The sequence below is a fragment of the Trachymyrmex septentrionalis genome, unplaced genomic scaffold (assembly GCF_001594115.1).
Source record: "Trachymyrmex septentrionalis isolate Tsep2-gDNA-1 unplaced genomic scaffold, Tsep1.0 scaffold54, whole genome shotgun sequence".
NCBI classification, from domain to species: Eukaryota; Metazoa; Arthropoda; class Insecta; order Hymenoptera; family Formicidae; genus Trachymyrmex; species Trachymyrmex septentrionalis.
Genome location: NW_017305715.1, coordinates 34,189 through 50,585, shown reverse-complemented (window position 1 = coordinate 50,585; position 16,397 = coordinate 34,189). Strand labels below are relative to the sequence as shown.

The 16,397-nt window shown below is 37.7% G+C and overlaps 1 protein-coding gene across 1 annotated transcript in view; it reads right to left on the bottom strand.

Moving 5' to 3' along the window:
• LOC108752116 overlaps window positions 1-16,397 on the bottom strand; it is a 59,314-nt gene that overhangs the window by 19,879 nt on the left and 23,038 nt on the right. The gene's annotated exons all lie outside the window — the stretch shown is intronic.

Below are 16,397 nucleotides of genomic sequence, written 5' to 3'. Positions count from 1 at the left end.
CTGAAGAAAAATGCTGCTGAAGCCACTGAAATGATTTGTGCTGCATATGGAGAGAACGCTGTAAGTCATGCAACATGCAAAAGGTGGTATCAAAAGTTTCGCCAAGGAGATTTCAGTCTTAAAGATGAATCGCGTGCTGGACGCCCTGAAAAGATTGAAACGGACGAATTGCAAGCACTGCTGGATATAAACTCTGCGCAAACTGAAAAGGAGCTTGCAGAACAGCTTGGCGTTACGCAGCAAGCCATTTCCGTACGATTATAATAAATAAAGATTGAATTTTACAAACTAAAGCTCAGAACTTTTTTGTACACCTAATAAATGACACTACATAAAACATAATAGTACTTACATATATAAAACATAAAAACATAATAGTAATACTTATATAAAACGTAAAAACATAATGTGTAAATTATAATGATAATAGTACATAATAGTAACAGGTATGTAGATTGTCTGAGAATATTTAAAAAATGTAAAAAGACATACACGAAGTACAAATTAAGATAATATATAAAGCATAATAATAGTAATACATATACACTGTATGAAAATATAAAAAATGTAAAAACATTATAATAATAGTAATATAAATGTTGATATGTACATATATTACAAAGGTATCCGCCAATGTCCCCACGGTAACGTCTCCGTCGAGTCCGGTACTACGTAACGTTTGTCATCGTATGGACTCAGAGCGATTTTCAGATATCGTGTATACCTCGTGCAGTTTAGATCATATACACGATTGACGACGAGTCATTTTGATCTCTTCGATCAAACACCGCGTGTAATCGTCAAACGTTATCGTTTGCGCTACGACGTTACTCTTTATGGCTTTCACCTTTTTAGTGTCCTTCTTACCGTCCATCCTCACCGCGTACGACGTCTTCGCTCTGAGACCAACAAATTCGGTCATTATCGCACCGTTATTTTCATTCTTTATCAGATCGGGTTTTTGTTCGCGAGAGGCATACCGTACGCATCGCCCGTCGGATAATCGCTCGTGTCGAATCTACCGATATCGCGTTTCAGAGTCTCGTAAACGTCTTCGCACTCGACGACGAGGCGATATACGAGGTCTGTTCAAAAAGTATCGCGAATTTTGTGTGTTTTTTAAATTATTTATTTATTCATGAATATCTATTTTGTCCCCTTCAAAGTAATCCCCATCAGATATTATACACTTGTGCCAACGTTTTTTCCAATCCTCGAAGCACTTCAAAAAATTATTTTTTGTGATCTTGTTCAGCTCCTCCTTCGATGCCGTCTTTATCTCCTCAATCGTAGCGTAGCGTCGTCCTTTCATGGGCCTCTTCAGTTTCGGGAACAAGAAAAAGTCACAGGGGGCCAGATCTGGGGAATACGGTGGCTGCGGCATCATTAGTGTGTTGTTTTTGGTCAAAAATTCGCGCACAAGCAACGATGTGTGAGCAGGGGCGTTATCATGGTGCAAAAGCCAATTTTTGTTCTTCCACAAATCCGGGCGTTTCTGGCGGATTGCTTCGCGCAAATTGCGCATAACTTGCAGGTAATATTCCTTATTGACCGTTCCGATTGGCCAATACTATTTTCTTCACTTCATCAATGTTTTCGTCTGTTGTTGACGTGCTCGGGCGTCCGGCACGCTCTTCGTCGTTCACATCTTCTCGGCCCTCTGAGAACATTTTGTACCACCGATAAACGTTGCTTCGGTCCAAGGTAGCTTCACCATATGCCACAGTCAACATTCGGAATGCGTCCGCGCACTTAATTTTGTTTTTCACACAAAATTTGATACAGATTCTTTGATCCATTTTTTGGAATAGGCAAAAATCGAAGACGAGCCAAAACACGTGCAAGCAAAGCAGCTGTCAAAAATTAACTGAACATTCAAAATGGCCGAACTTGTCGGCATAAGTGAGAGACATGAGTACCAACATAACGCCACAAAAAAATCGAAAATCGAATATACGTAACCCGCGGAAATTCAAAATTCGCGATACTTTTTGAACAGACCTCGTATAAGACTGTCCATATCGGTGTACATAATTATACATTTGTCGCGAAACAGTGATAACATATACTCATGATAAAATTCGTCAAGCAGACTTTCGATATGTCGAGTATACACATAGTATACACCAAGTAAATCAACTTGTTGAACTTCACCTCGAGTTTGCGCAGTTCGACGGCTATTAAATTTTCCGCAAAGACGCTATGGCTGTGGAAATTCGGTTTTGCAATCATTGCTTCCGCGCCGTATCGTCCGTCCCATTTTGTTATAATAATTTTACGTCGACGTGGTTGCGCACATTCTCCATAGTTTTACCGAATACCGCGTTGTTCATTAGTTTATACAAATTTTTCTTGAAATCATTTTTCACGCGCGTTCTGAAATTTGTATTAAGTTCAATGTAATCATGAAGCCATGGAGATTGCGCGAATTGTAGCATCCGATAGATCTTTGTTACGCGAAGACAAGTACATTGCTACAGGTTGCGACAGTGGATGACATAACGCTGTTTATCGTACAACGTCGCTAAAAATTTATGTTCGCACTTGCCGAGCGGCTTATCGCGCGTCGGATAGAATAGTAGGTCAGTGAGTCGGTCGTGTATATGCTGCGGATACTCGAGATCGACTTCGAGAATGTAACCGGTGGGCGAATCCAGAGCGATCGCGCTCGCGTCAAAATTCGCAGCGTCTTCAACCCATTGAAATTTGGCGTATGGTAATAGTTGACACATCGCCCACCCGTATAAATTGTTAACGTCGTAGTACATCAAGTACGACGACGGTTCCGACGGGTCATACGAATGCATGTACTTGTTAGCCTGCGCGTATCTGCCTGAACATTGACTGAGATCACCGCGTATACCGCGCTCGATGAACATGATCATGTCAATATCAATGAGCAACTCAAACTTTACACGCGTATGTTTTAACATCGCATTCCACGTGAAATCAGGCAAAGTGTAATAATGTAGATTCAATGTTAAGTACATATGTATCACTGTACTCGCCGAGCGTTTCGATAGAGAATCGCTGCCATACGTTCGCGGTGTGAGCATAATCGCTCTCGGATACGATATTGCTCGTTAACGAACTGTAAAAAGATTCGCGCGGTGGTAAGCGCGTGTCCTGCAATTTTTTGACACAGACAACGTACTCGTACTTTTACGAGTCAGGAATTCAAATTCATCATCCGATAGTGTTGAAAATTTTGAATGTATAATTTTTAATTTGTCTTTATCGTGATACGACGCTAATTTATCGAGGCTTGTACTGAAAAATTTGAATGAATCAATAAAGCGTAATTTTACGCAATTTTTTGAGAATTATTTTCAGTTTTATCTTTAGTGCTATCGACATATTTTGTGAAGAAAATGTATTTTTTTTTGGTTATCGGTAACACATGTCCTTCATATGCCGTAGCGATTTCCTTAATTATAAAATGCGCGTCGTAGCCCGATAAATTGTGAAAAACGATCGGAATATATAATGAATTTTTATAGTTTAACTTACAATTCGAACGCGCTGGTCCGCGGTATTTACCGGTTAAGTGGCAATGATCGCGTACCCGCGTATCATCCGGCGCGAACGGTTTCTCGCAGATGTGACAACGCGTCGCGCTACGGTACGCCTCCCATTGTTCTTTCGATAACGTTTCGATGGGCACGTTGGCGATATTTTTCACGCGATGCGCCAAATCGTTGAGTTGTCGCGCGAATCACGCTATACAGTCTTCATCGCGACGGAAGTGATACGATGATAACGCGTCATCGTACGAGCAACGCACGTAGTAGCCTATGCTGAATACTTCATGCTGTTGATACGCGTACGACGACATGTATTCCTTGTCGGGTTCCGTCTTCCGTAAAACTCAGGTCGGCGTAGACGACGAATGGGACGCGCTCCTTGTTGCAGTGGTTCCCAAATTCGACCCACTTTTCGTCCTCGCTCGGCAGTGAATAGCGCAATCGTTGATCTTCTGGCAGTCCATTGTGTGCGATTGCATTTTCTCATTCGTGCCAAAGTAATGCAAGCATCTGAAAAAAAACAAAAAAAAAACAAAAAATTATAACAGTTACAATTATTTTATTAGCAAGACGGAAAATTATAATAATTTTTTCATGTGTACTTAGCGTCGCAGAAATATTTTTTGTTCTTTTTCCCACTAATCTGCGAGCTCACGAGACGCGACGGGTTCTTGATCCACGCAAAGTGGCCGACATCATCGTCGCATGGATCTTGCATGTACAGGAGATTGACATGCTTGTTCTTCTTGTCACTGGTGAGTCGTAGAGGAGGACTTGTTTATTCTCGATGACGTATACATTGATCAACACCGCGTTCAACCGTTCAAATTTATTAATGTCTTTGAATGTTATCGGAAATTCGATACCCGCGAGATTTAACACCATTGTATAATGTGGATACGATGACTCTCGATTTACATTTCTTTCAGCCGGGTATAGAGCGGCAACTACCGACCACGCGAAGCACGCAATGTCCATCATACTAACATTGATCACCGCTCGTTTCGTCGCTATTTCTCACGGCACCTCGAAGTAACATCCCGCGTGCATGGAATTTAGTTTGTTCACATTCACTATCAAATTGAGGATTCGCGACAATGCCCACCGGCTGTCGCGTTCCTGGAACTCTTCGAGTAATGTCAACGTGAGCTCGATGACATGCTGCTCGTACCACTCGCGCAAATCGGTGTATCGGTATATCTCGCTGTTCTTAGTGTTTATACTCTTAATGTCACGTTTGTTCTTTGTCATGTTTGTCACAAACTCGCCGTTGAACGCGGTGTTCACTTTTGCACCGTATTTTTCTACATCATTTCGCACATGCTCGAGCACTATTTCTCTCGCGTCTTCCAAAAATCGCCGCGACTCGATGTAATCCATGTTGACCACCCGTCAATATACGGCTTTCAAACGCGGCGTCGATCTCTCGCCAGACGAGAGATCTCTCGTTGCGACTCGCGTACCCGCCACCAACGTGCACGAAACGTCGCTTTAATGTGTCTTTGCACCCGCGAGTCGCGCGATCCTCGCCACCACGGATTGTCTGTCCAACGGCGAGGCGCAGACGCTTGGCACGGCAAAGTTCTTCGAGCCGCTCGATGCATTCGTCGCATCGTTGTAACCACGCGAAACATTCCACCAGAGTAGCGACCTGGCCGCACTGCTCCAACAGTTCGCGTTCCACTCGCTCGTGATTTTCCATGTCTTTTTTTTTAGATCACTTCACACTCTTACATGGAGCACTTGCACGTGATTTGTTCACATACGTTGCAGCACCGCTTTACATCTAGAATATCATAGTGCTTTTTCACCTTTTAATCATGTTCGTTTACTAAGGTACATTCTTTACAGAGATAGCATAATTGATCACTCATATACTTATCACACAAGTCACGAAACATTTTTTTAGCAGGATTCTCCTCGCAGTCGTAGTATGGCATCACTAATTTGTCCATTATCATTACTTCAACGCACTTCTCACCACCTGCGGGAATCTTAATACGCCTACAGCTATATTGAATCTTATTTTCACTTTGCATTGAGTAATAACATTGTTCTTTTATTAAACCGAAAGTACCTTTATACCAAAATTTCTCTTTGAAGTCAATATGCACCGTTTCGTCTCCTAACCGTCCGAACCAATATTCCTTTTCATCATCATTGATGACGACTCCCTGTTTCGCATCATGTGTACCTATTTCTCGATCGTGTAGAAACTGCACCGGCGATATTCGCACATCTTTGTCTCTCCTCCGCGGATCCACAGTCTTCAAGCACACTTTTTGCATTTATTTTTTCACAATAGTTTTTCAATATGTGCAGAGTGGACACATGCTGCACGGAAATATAATGTACATTGGCACTCCACAATTCGTGCAAGACCAATCGCCTAGTGCATCAATATAATCGATGTTGTGCTTCCTTACAAGATACATTCCTATAACATCGATGTCAGCCAAACGTATGCATGTTGCACACACATTTAAAGCACCACCTGTTGTATAGTAGCACTAGATCATACAGTGTTTAGTATGACCGTTCAGTGCGCGGATTTTTGGAGACGGCACGAATTTTTCTGTATGATCCGTATCGTGCTCACTCAAGTCGCTAACACAACCAGTATCATTGGGTAGCACTTCTTCGTCGGAATCTTGGTCCATTATTTCTTCAAAATCTACATCCATTTCTTTTAACACTTCGAACACTTCATCTCTAATATTCGAGAACTGTTCCGGATCCACATTTCTAATGTGCTCCACTACGTTGGCTATGTCTTCAATGTTGGCACAATGATTAGCCATACTTTTCACATTACATTTATTGCGACCGATTCGTTCGTCTTCCAGGGCACTAACTGCGGAACTGAGCGCTTATAACTCATTATATATTTCATTTGTGACTTCTTTGTCCCTTTATCTATTGGGTCATACTTTATTTAGAAGTAGATAAGGCAGCATCGCGAGCGATTCTAGTTTATAAACTGCATTAATCTTCTCTTAACGCGTCGCTACATGTCGCTACATCAATCTCTCTCTCTTCTCAGAAAAAATCGTTATCGACACTTCTTCGAAAAAATTTAAGAGCTGTGGGAACGCAGTGTGATTTCATACTTTTCACTGAAATATCACTTTCATTTTACTGTAGAAAAGTTATGTTTTGCTTAGCAACCGAACATCGGCGCTTTTCTTAACGCGTCGCGATGTATCATCGATCTCATAGTATATAAACAGTGTATATAACTTTTTCTTTCAATCGTAAATTTCGATTATCGAGTGATAAAACATGAATCGTGTAAAAGAATATATACGAGGGTGGTCCCAAAAGTACCCGACCTAACAAAGAAAACACAAAAAATTTGGGAAAAAATATCTTTATTTCTCAATATACTCGTAGTCTCCTTTTAGCTCGATACACTTTTCCCAGCGATGTTCAATAGCTTCGATGGCCTGTTTATAGTAAGAACCGTTGAACTCCTCAAAATAGTCATTAATCGTAGACTCCACCTCTTCATTGTTGGTAAATCTTCTACCACCGAGCCATTTTTTCAAGTTTGGAAAGAGAAAATAATCCGAGGGGGCTAAATCTGGCGAATAGAGTGCGTGGGGAAGCAATTCAAACTTTAACTCATTGATTTTGGCCATCGCGATAATGGATGTGTGAACTGGTGCATTGTCTTGATGAATGTTACGTCCGGATCGAGGTTTTTATTTCTCGATATTTTATTTCCTGTTTTGGGGTCAATGCATTGAAGCAATTTACCCCGGGGTTAGGAAAACAAGTGTACGATTAGGATTGTTCGGTGAGAAGAATAGGATGATTGCTCGGGAGGGTATCCGTGGAGTCGGTGCCGAAAAGCTCACGGAGCTTGTAGGCTAGTTTACGTGGATCACCTCTTTGAATGTTACGATAATCAGGAAATCGAGGAGTGATCTCTAACGGTTGGAGGGAATACCCGTTTTTGTTATGTGAGATTACCGGTTCTTTTCGGTCTAATAACTGCGCCAATTTTTGGAAATAAGGGAAAGGATCGTGATTTGAATCAAGAGCTGTTTTAATTTGATACCTCAATCTCTTCTCCTTTTCTCTACGTTCGCCTTTGGTAGGCATGGAGACAACGCGAATGAATTATCGTTGTTCTGAAAAATTGTCGTTAGACGGGGGCCACGCTATTGGCAGCGACTGGTCACAACGATTTCTCAAAATAGCGAATTTTCCGCAGAACAGTATTAGACGGGGGCCACCCTATTGGCAGCGACAGTCACAACGTTCTTAGATACTCGTATAACTTAATGAACTTGAAGTAGAGGAGAGATCTAGATTTCAGCCGAATTTGTTTAAGTATAGTCGCTTAAAAGAAAAAGGATTACAAGTACAGAAATAAGTTTCGGAAGTTAGCGCGGGAATAGGTCTCACCTACTTCCAGAGTAGTTGTTCTTGGTTTTCCTCTCGTATGCTCACTGACTGTTTCTGACTTAGCAGCGTCTTTTATACTTAAAAATGAGTATGGGAGTGTCCTTTCAGGACCAATCAGTACTCCTGGAATTTGGTAGAACCTATGCCCATGCTTGTTTCCTTAAGGTAGTAGGGCTTCGCGCAAGCCCCACTCTCGGAACTACGAGTCTAATCTAATTTATCTTAACAACGAGAATTTTGATAATTTATAAAAGTTCGATCTTACTTAACTAATTTCCTTATGCGAGGCGAAAATGACATATTTTAGATTATACTTTAGATTATTATATTAATAATACATATTTTAAACTGCTACTGTAAAATATATGTTATAACTTCGTAATAAAATAAAATATTCATCCTCTCAGTTGGAAGGTCTTAATTTTTACCATGTACTATTACTTAATTATTACTTAATTATTACTTAATTATTACATATATACTATTTTTTAACATTTTTCTGGAAAAAGACTCTCAACGGAAAAGCTTGTCGGTTAGGTATTTTTTGTCCATGTGATGCATAAGGTTTACGAGCGTGAGTTATGTGCTTGTTTGGAATGTTGATAAAAAAAAGGAACTGAAGGTCCTTCAATAAAAGAGACGGTTACAAAACCTAACCTAGAAGTACTAGAGATGAGATAAATCGTATAGAGATAAGATAAATCGTTTAATAATAAAGAGGTAGGGAGTTTTATCGGGATATGAAACAACACTTTCTTTTTCGCCAAATATGGCCGTTTTTCATTGATTTCATCACCCAAACGCTGCAATAAGTTCGCATAATACTCGCCATTGATTGTTCTTCCTTTCTGAAGGTAATCAATGAAAATTATGCCACGCGCATCCCAGAAAACTGACGCCATGACCTTGCCTGCCGATGGAATTGTTTTTGCTTTCTTCGGAGCCGATTCCCCCTTTTCAGTCCATTGCTTCGACTGTTCCTTCGTTTCAGGTGTGAAGTGGTGGACCCATGTTTCATCCATGATTATGAATCGGCGGAAAAATTCGGCTTTGTTGCTGCGAAACATCGCCAAACACTCGAACCATCCTCTCGACGCTGCTTTTGTTCGATTGTGAGCAAGCGCGGCACCCACCTTGCGCACAGCTTTCTCATCTCCAAATTTTCAGCCAATATGCGATGTACAGCACTTTTTGAAATGTTTACCATGTCTGCTAGCTCGCGCACTTTCAATCGACGGTCACTCAATACCATTTTGTGGATTTTCTTCACCATTTCTGGAATGGCCACCTCACTTGGTCGACCACTGCAATGTTCGTCTTCGCAGCTCGTACGGCCTCGTTTAAACTCTGCCACCCAATATTTTACTGTTGTAAACGAAGGAGCAGACTCCTCCAGAGTAGAATCCAGTTAGGCTTTGATATTGATTGGGCTAAGACCTTTCAAATGAAAGTATTGTACCACATAACGATGATCAATTTTTTCCATCTTTGCAAATTCACCAAGATCGTCCACTATTGATAGCTGCCAAACAAATACTGAACAATGTAGCGTCTTCGAACTTCATAGTTACCATAAGCTTTAGAAAGTTGGTACTTTCCCCTACAGTGATTTTTTTATGCAACAACCGCCATCTGTACGTCAGGTCGGGTACTTCTGGGACCACCCTCGTACATTGAAAATCGATCGAGCGCAAAGGGTACCATCCCTTGTCATCAGGTCCGCTAAGTCCACCACCATCGAGGGAAAAAGCGAGATATTGGGAATGTCTAGATGAAAAAGCATCAAAATCGCCAATATGGTCCTCATCAACATCATCAAAATCGCCAACATGTTCCTCATCAACGTCATCAATGCCATCAAAATTTAAGCCATAGCTAGCGATGTTCTAGCCGTCGATTGCATTCGAACGATGTCGACGCGAAAAAAATATAATAAAATATAAGAAAAAAACACGATGTAATAAGATGCGAATAAAAAATTTTCGTCCACATCATTTTATATATGTACTTTATGTTACTCTCCATCCATCCTATACCTCGACATGCTAATAAAAAACCGTATTGAAAAAACTGCGTCATAAAAAAAAGAGGATTCATTTCTTCCATCCTTTCTTCACTCATATCACGTTATGCGTTCTAACATCGTCGTGCACGCTATATCTTTCTCTAATGTGCGAACCCTTGTTATCTACACATTTTTGGGATAAACGGGGGGCCCGCAGCAGCGGCGGCGGCGGCGGCGGCGGCGGCGGTGGCGATGGTTTTCAAAAAATTAAGGTAAATTAATCATTCTATGACGAAATATGTCGTATTTAGATTTTTAAAGGAGCATTGTTACAAAAACTAAAAAAACTAAAAAAACTTGTTTTTTATTTGTATTTCCCCGCCAGAAATGTACTTAATATAATATTATTATATTTATACATACATTATTTTGAAATATTTTATACAACATAGTATGTATAATTAGAAACAGGGCTGGGCATATATTTGAAATACTTTTATTTAAAACACACTATTTGCACTACAGCGTATTTTGTATTCTGTATTTTAATGGATTACATAAAAATATTTATAATTATTATGTAGTTTGTATTTAAACTATCCTAATTATAGAGGAGACCGGGGTCAGGATTTGCTATCGTGGTAAGTAGAATAATCGAGGCTACATTAAAAACAAAACATGCGAAACACGCGTAAACGTGTCTGAGCACGCAGTGACTGCCGCTAAGTCTGCTGTAACATCTTGTTGCGAATACATCTATGATAAAAGAATTATGCCACAATTTTAAAAAATCATACACCTAAGTAAATATTTTTATTTTTGAAGTTTTTGTTTTACAATCGTATATGATTGTCTGAGATATTTGATTTCTACTTAGATAGTAAGTGTAGTTCTTACTTAATAAAGTCCAACAGATTTCTTTATATATGTGTCTTTGTTATGGTATATTTTTAATGTTTTTGAGAAATGAACGGAGGGGGGTACTAAACTAACTACAGCATAAAACTGTATGATTTATTTAGTAACACCTCTTATAGTTACTTACTCCAAATTTTATTTCTTTAAAGAGATTTTCCTCATGGGTAAATGTTATAAGTTTAGTTTCCGAGATTATGTCTAATCTCAAAAACTAGGCTCATTCAACGTGTTTTTGATCGAAATGAACAAATTTTGCAAGAAGAAACATTGTTTTGCCCTGCGAAACAAATGTTTGTGTTTAAAATATATTTTTATAAAAGTTTTATTAATATATAGCCAAAGATGTAGCTTAAAATACATTAATAAATACATTAATAAATTTTTAATTTAATAATCTTAGTCGAATTACCCCGGGACTAATTGAATTAGATGGCATGCATTAAAAAAATGCATTTTTTAAATATAAAAGTTAGCATTTTTTTTATATTAGTTATCAGTTTCCCCTTATTATTAAAATATTATTAGATAGTTAAATGTATGTATTAATTGATGTAGAATTTATTTTTTCGATAAGTCTCTTAATTTTACCTGTAAAAATTCAAAACTAAAAAATGAGTCTATTAGCCCCGGTCACTCCCCTACCCTAAATGGGCGTGAGTTTGACAAACTTTATTTTGGATGCCTTAATAATATGGAGCCAGTATTATATATAAAATTTCCGGACAAAGTTCTATACGGGAAATTGACTGTAACTGGACAGGTCTAAATATAACTATCTTGGGGAAAAAATAGAATCCAAACTGGGCTCTGAACAGGCCGTGACTAGAGAACTTAAACTATCCTAACTATACGAGGGCAAGTCAATAAGTTCTTAGAAAATCTGTCAAAGGACACTCGCAGTGTCATGTTACATTATTTTTTGACAAGTAGTATCTTTCAGTTGATTACTGTCAAATTGTGAGCGGAATTCATCGCGTGGTTCCATTTCTGTGACGATTAAAGCGAACAATCTTTTATTTTTTGCAAAATGGAAAAAAATGAGTTTTGTGCAGTGATCAAATATCTACATATTAAAGGTTTAACGCCGAAAGAAATCAAAGCCGAGTTGGATAATGTTCATAGCACATCTGCACCAGCGTTTGCGACAACTGTATACAAATGGGTGAATGAATTTAAACGTACCACATGTAATGCACCTCGTTCGGGACATCCAATTGAGGCTGCGACGCCAGAAATCATCGATAAAGTCCACGATATTGTTTTGACTGATCGACGAGTGAAAGTGCGCGAGCTTTTTGAGGCCACAGGCATATCACATGGCACAGTAATTTCAATTTTGCAGGAACAATTGAGTATCAAAAAGCTATCGGCAAGCTAGGTGCCGCGTTTGCTCACTGTGGACCATAAGCGCGACCATGTGACGATTTCAAAACAATGTTTGGAGATGTTTCAACGTAATCCAGATGAATTTCTGCGTCGATTCATTACTGTGGACGAAACATAGATTCATTACTTTACACTCGAAACGAAGGAACAGTTAACACAATGGACTTCACCGGGTGAACCAGCTCCGAAGAAAGCGAAGACCGTGAAATCGGCCGGAAAGGAGATGGCCACAGTTTTTTGGGATGCACGCGGTATAATTCATATCGATTACCTTCCGTCGAAGTTAACGATCAAAGGCGATTACTACGCAGCTTTTTTTGGACCATTTCAACAATATTTTAAAGAAAAAATGTCCCCATTTAGCGAAGAAGAAAATGCTCTTCCATCAAGACAATGCACGGATTTACACGTCATTGATGGCCAAATTCAATGAATTTCGCTACGAATTGCTTCCCCATTCAGTATATTCGCCAGATTTAGCCCCCTGTGACTATTTCCTGTTTCCAAACCTGAAGAAATGGTTCGGAGGAAAGAGATTCACCACCAGAGAGCAGCTCATCGCCGAGACAGAGGCTTATTTTGAAGGGTTGGACAAATCATATTATTCGGACGGCTTAAAAAAGTTGGAGAATCGTTGGATCAAGTGTATCGAACTGAAAGGAGACTATGTTGAGAAATAAAAATAAATCGATAAAAAAAAATGTGTTTTATTATGTTTTTCTAAAAACTTATTGACTTGCCCTCGTACCCTAAATGGGCGTGAGCTTGACAAATCTTTACTTTAGATTCCTCAGTAATGCTATGGAGCTAGTATTAAAGTATTGAATTCTCGGATTTCAACACGAAAATACATATGCGGCTATACAACGTGGTCTCTTTGTACATATTATTGCGAATATTTCCGAAGTCTTAATGGTCGAGCTGGCTAAGACATTCTTTCCGGAAAGTTGAGAGGTCCCAGATTTGAATCCTAGCTGAAGTAATATTTTTCACAATATAGTAAGTTTCTTACTTCCTTTCTTTCTATTCTAATTTAGGCGGAATTATTAACATTTCAGAATGATTATGTTGAAACCAAAAGTTTTTAGGCTTGCAAGCATATCTGAAATAAATTAATTTAACTTAAGTTTCTTAGTCACGGCCCGTGCAGGGCCTAGTAGGATTCCATTTTTCTCCAACATAGTTATATTATACTTAAGTTTGCTCAGTTGCAGCCCATATAAGGCTCAATTTGATCTCAAATTTTCTTTGATAATAGCACGGTATATACAATAGCGCAACTCTCTTGATTTTATGTTGGCCAAAATGGAGTGCGCATGCGTGAAGTAAAACCAGTATTACTACTACATGGATAAGTTTAGCAGGTTGAAATTTGATGTAAAATAATCTTTTATTGAGCTTAACAATGTGACGTACTCAAAATTGGATTTGGTTAGGGGGCATTTTTTATGCTTATTGGGCTAGACCCTTTACTCAATCTAAATAAATATAAGTATTTATTCGAACATAATGTAGTCACATAAGAGATCGTTTATCAGATTTTAATAAGTAACGACTTGCTTAAAGTAGGGAATGTGCTATCTAAATCTGAATCAATAGATAATCACTAATATCAGTGTCAAATATGCCACTGGTAATCAGTAAATTAAAAATATGAGATCCCTAACCTAGTTAATCTGTATTATGATCTAACTAACTTCGTTTTAATGTTTACATTCAATAAATACGGTATGGGAAGATTGGAATTAACGTGAAAATGACAGTATTTTAGTTATATAATGCTCAAACATTCTTTCTTTTTTAGTTGATCTTCACTAATTATTAGTGCTAAGTATGCCACTGGGTAATTAGTAACTATCTACTGATTCAGATGTAGAGAATGGAATAGGCTGCTAAAAATGGAATAATGGTTTATTTTCTAAACTAGATCTACAGCCAAATTGCACATTTTAACCGATTTTGCCTATCGTCATCCCTATTCCTTTTGTTTTATAGCATTTAGATTATGCGTCGAAACATAAAACGCTCAAACTCAGAAATAATATTAGTAATTCATATGGGGTACTAGAGGGTTATTGGACTTTGAAACTTATTGTCTCACATTCACTGTTTACAAATTTTTATTATTATTATTATTATATTAGAACAAAAGTAACACTTCAAAATAGAACACGTATGTTAATTAAGTTTGTATACTGAAAAAATATTTAAAAAATAATTTTTAATAAATAAACCAGTAAAATAAAATAAGTGTGCGTGCGTGCGTGCGTGCGTGCGTGCGTGCGTGCGTGCGTGTGTGCGTGTGTGTGCGTGTGTGTGCGTGTGTGTCGTGTGTGTCATGTGTGTGCGTGTGTGTGCGTGTATGTGCGTGTGCGCGCGCGCGCGCGCGCCTACTACAATACTCTTTGTTTCTTGCTTTTTTCCCCTTTGCAATCATTTTATCGGCAATTACATTTTTTGCTACATATTTCCTGTTTTTTTCAAAGTTTGTTAACTTTTATCTCGGGCGACATAAAACAAAAACATGGATAACAATAATAAGCGAAAAGACAAGATGTAAAAAATAGTAAAAAGCAGAAAACAGAAAACAAAAAGCACATTGTAGAATAGGCTTAAAAGTTACATACGGCTAATATCCCTGAGTTAGATCGTTTTATGTCTCCGCGCACGATCTAAAATTTAAATGCTATGGAACAAAAGGAGTGGGGATGATTATAAGCAAAATCGAAATGTGCAACTCGGCTTCAGACCTGTTCTAAACGAAGCATTGCAATCTAATCGCAATTGCTGAAAGTTATAAGTTGCAATTGTTACCAAACGTGACATAACAAGCAATGAGCTCAGTAAGACACAACGTTTTATCACAATAAACATTTATCTATTTTCTTTATGTCAAGAGATTTGGCAACTTTTTCTAAAAAATGTTCTCATATACTAAAGATAAATTTATTAATGCTTATATTACATAGACGTTTTTAATAATGTTGCATGAACAATATTAAGCAGATAAATTGTGATTTCTAATTTATTTATTGCCACGGAAAGACGACATTTGTCATATGACGACATGCAGATAATATGGAATACATCGAGAGTTGAGAATATGAAATAGGTTCCATATTAGCAACTTATTCGTGATCAGATAAGTTAAATTATAGGATGTATTCCATATGTTACCATCTTATTCGTGATTATAGATTATAAATTATGTTCTATATTACCAGCTTATTTGTCAACTTATGTCTAGTGATGCCATTATATTTTCTATGTATAGTACAATAAAACTATTTTTAACTATTTTTCTTGATTTGTTTACATAAATAAACAAATTTGGAAATAAACAACTTTATTTATTGTGTTTTTACAACTCATTTTTTAGACCTCCCATTTTTACACTTTTTTTTGTTAATATTGACGTTAGATTTAAATTTTGGCGACTCTCATTTATTGGATGTTGTAGCTAACATATTCCTCAAGAATGTATAATATATAAATTCTGTTATCTATGTAAATTTACAGTTTTCATGTGCATTTATATCAGAACAATGTTAATTTAAAAAACGCTGTTCTATAATCCCTGCTTTACCCTATATGTAGACAAATTAAAGAAACGATTTATTCAATATGAAATAATTTCAAAACAAATAATAAATAACTTTTATTAAAATAATGTTTATTTAAATTAAATAGTTCATTTTTTAACAATGAAAAATTTGATATTTTAAAAATAGATAAATAATTTTAATAACCAAAACTCAATCAACGGGCGAAGTAAGAGTCAACCACATTTTTTAATTTTTACATAAAATTATATATTGTATTAAACGCGATGAAACATCACGCCAAAAAATAAATAAAACTATAAACTAATACATTACAAGTAACAAGTTTCGGCTACCAGTTTGAGCCCTCTTCAGACATTAGTACAATAAAAGTAACAGAACAAATTCAATTGTCGCAAGTATTCGCATAATCCGAATAATCACAGTTCGGGTGAGTCTTGATCTCGAAACATAATTTCCGTATGGTTGAACAGTCAAAAGTATTAAAATTGTCATTGTTGAAGTTCTAGTTAATAAAACGGATAAATTAAAAACAAAAAACGTAACGGACAAATACGTATAAATAAAATAATATAAAATACCTAAAGT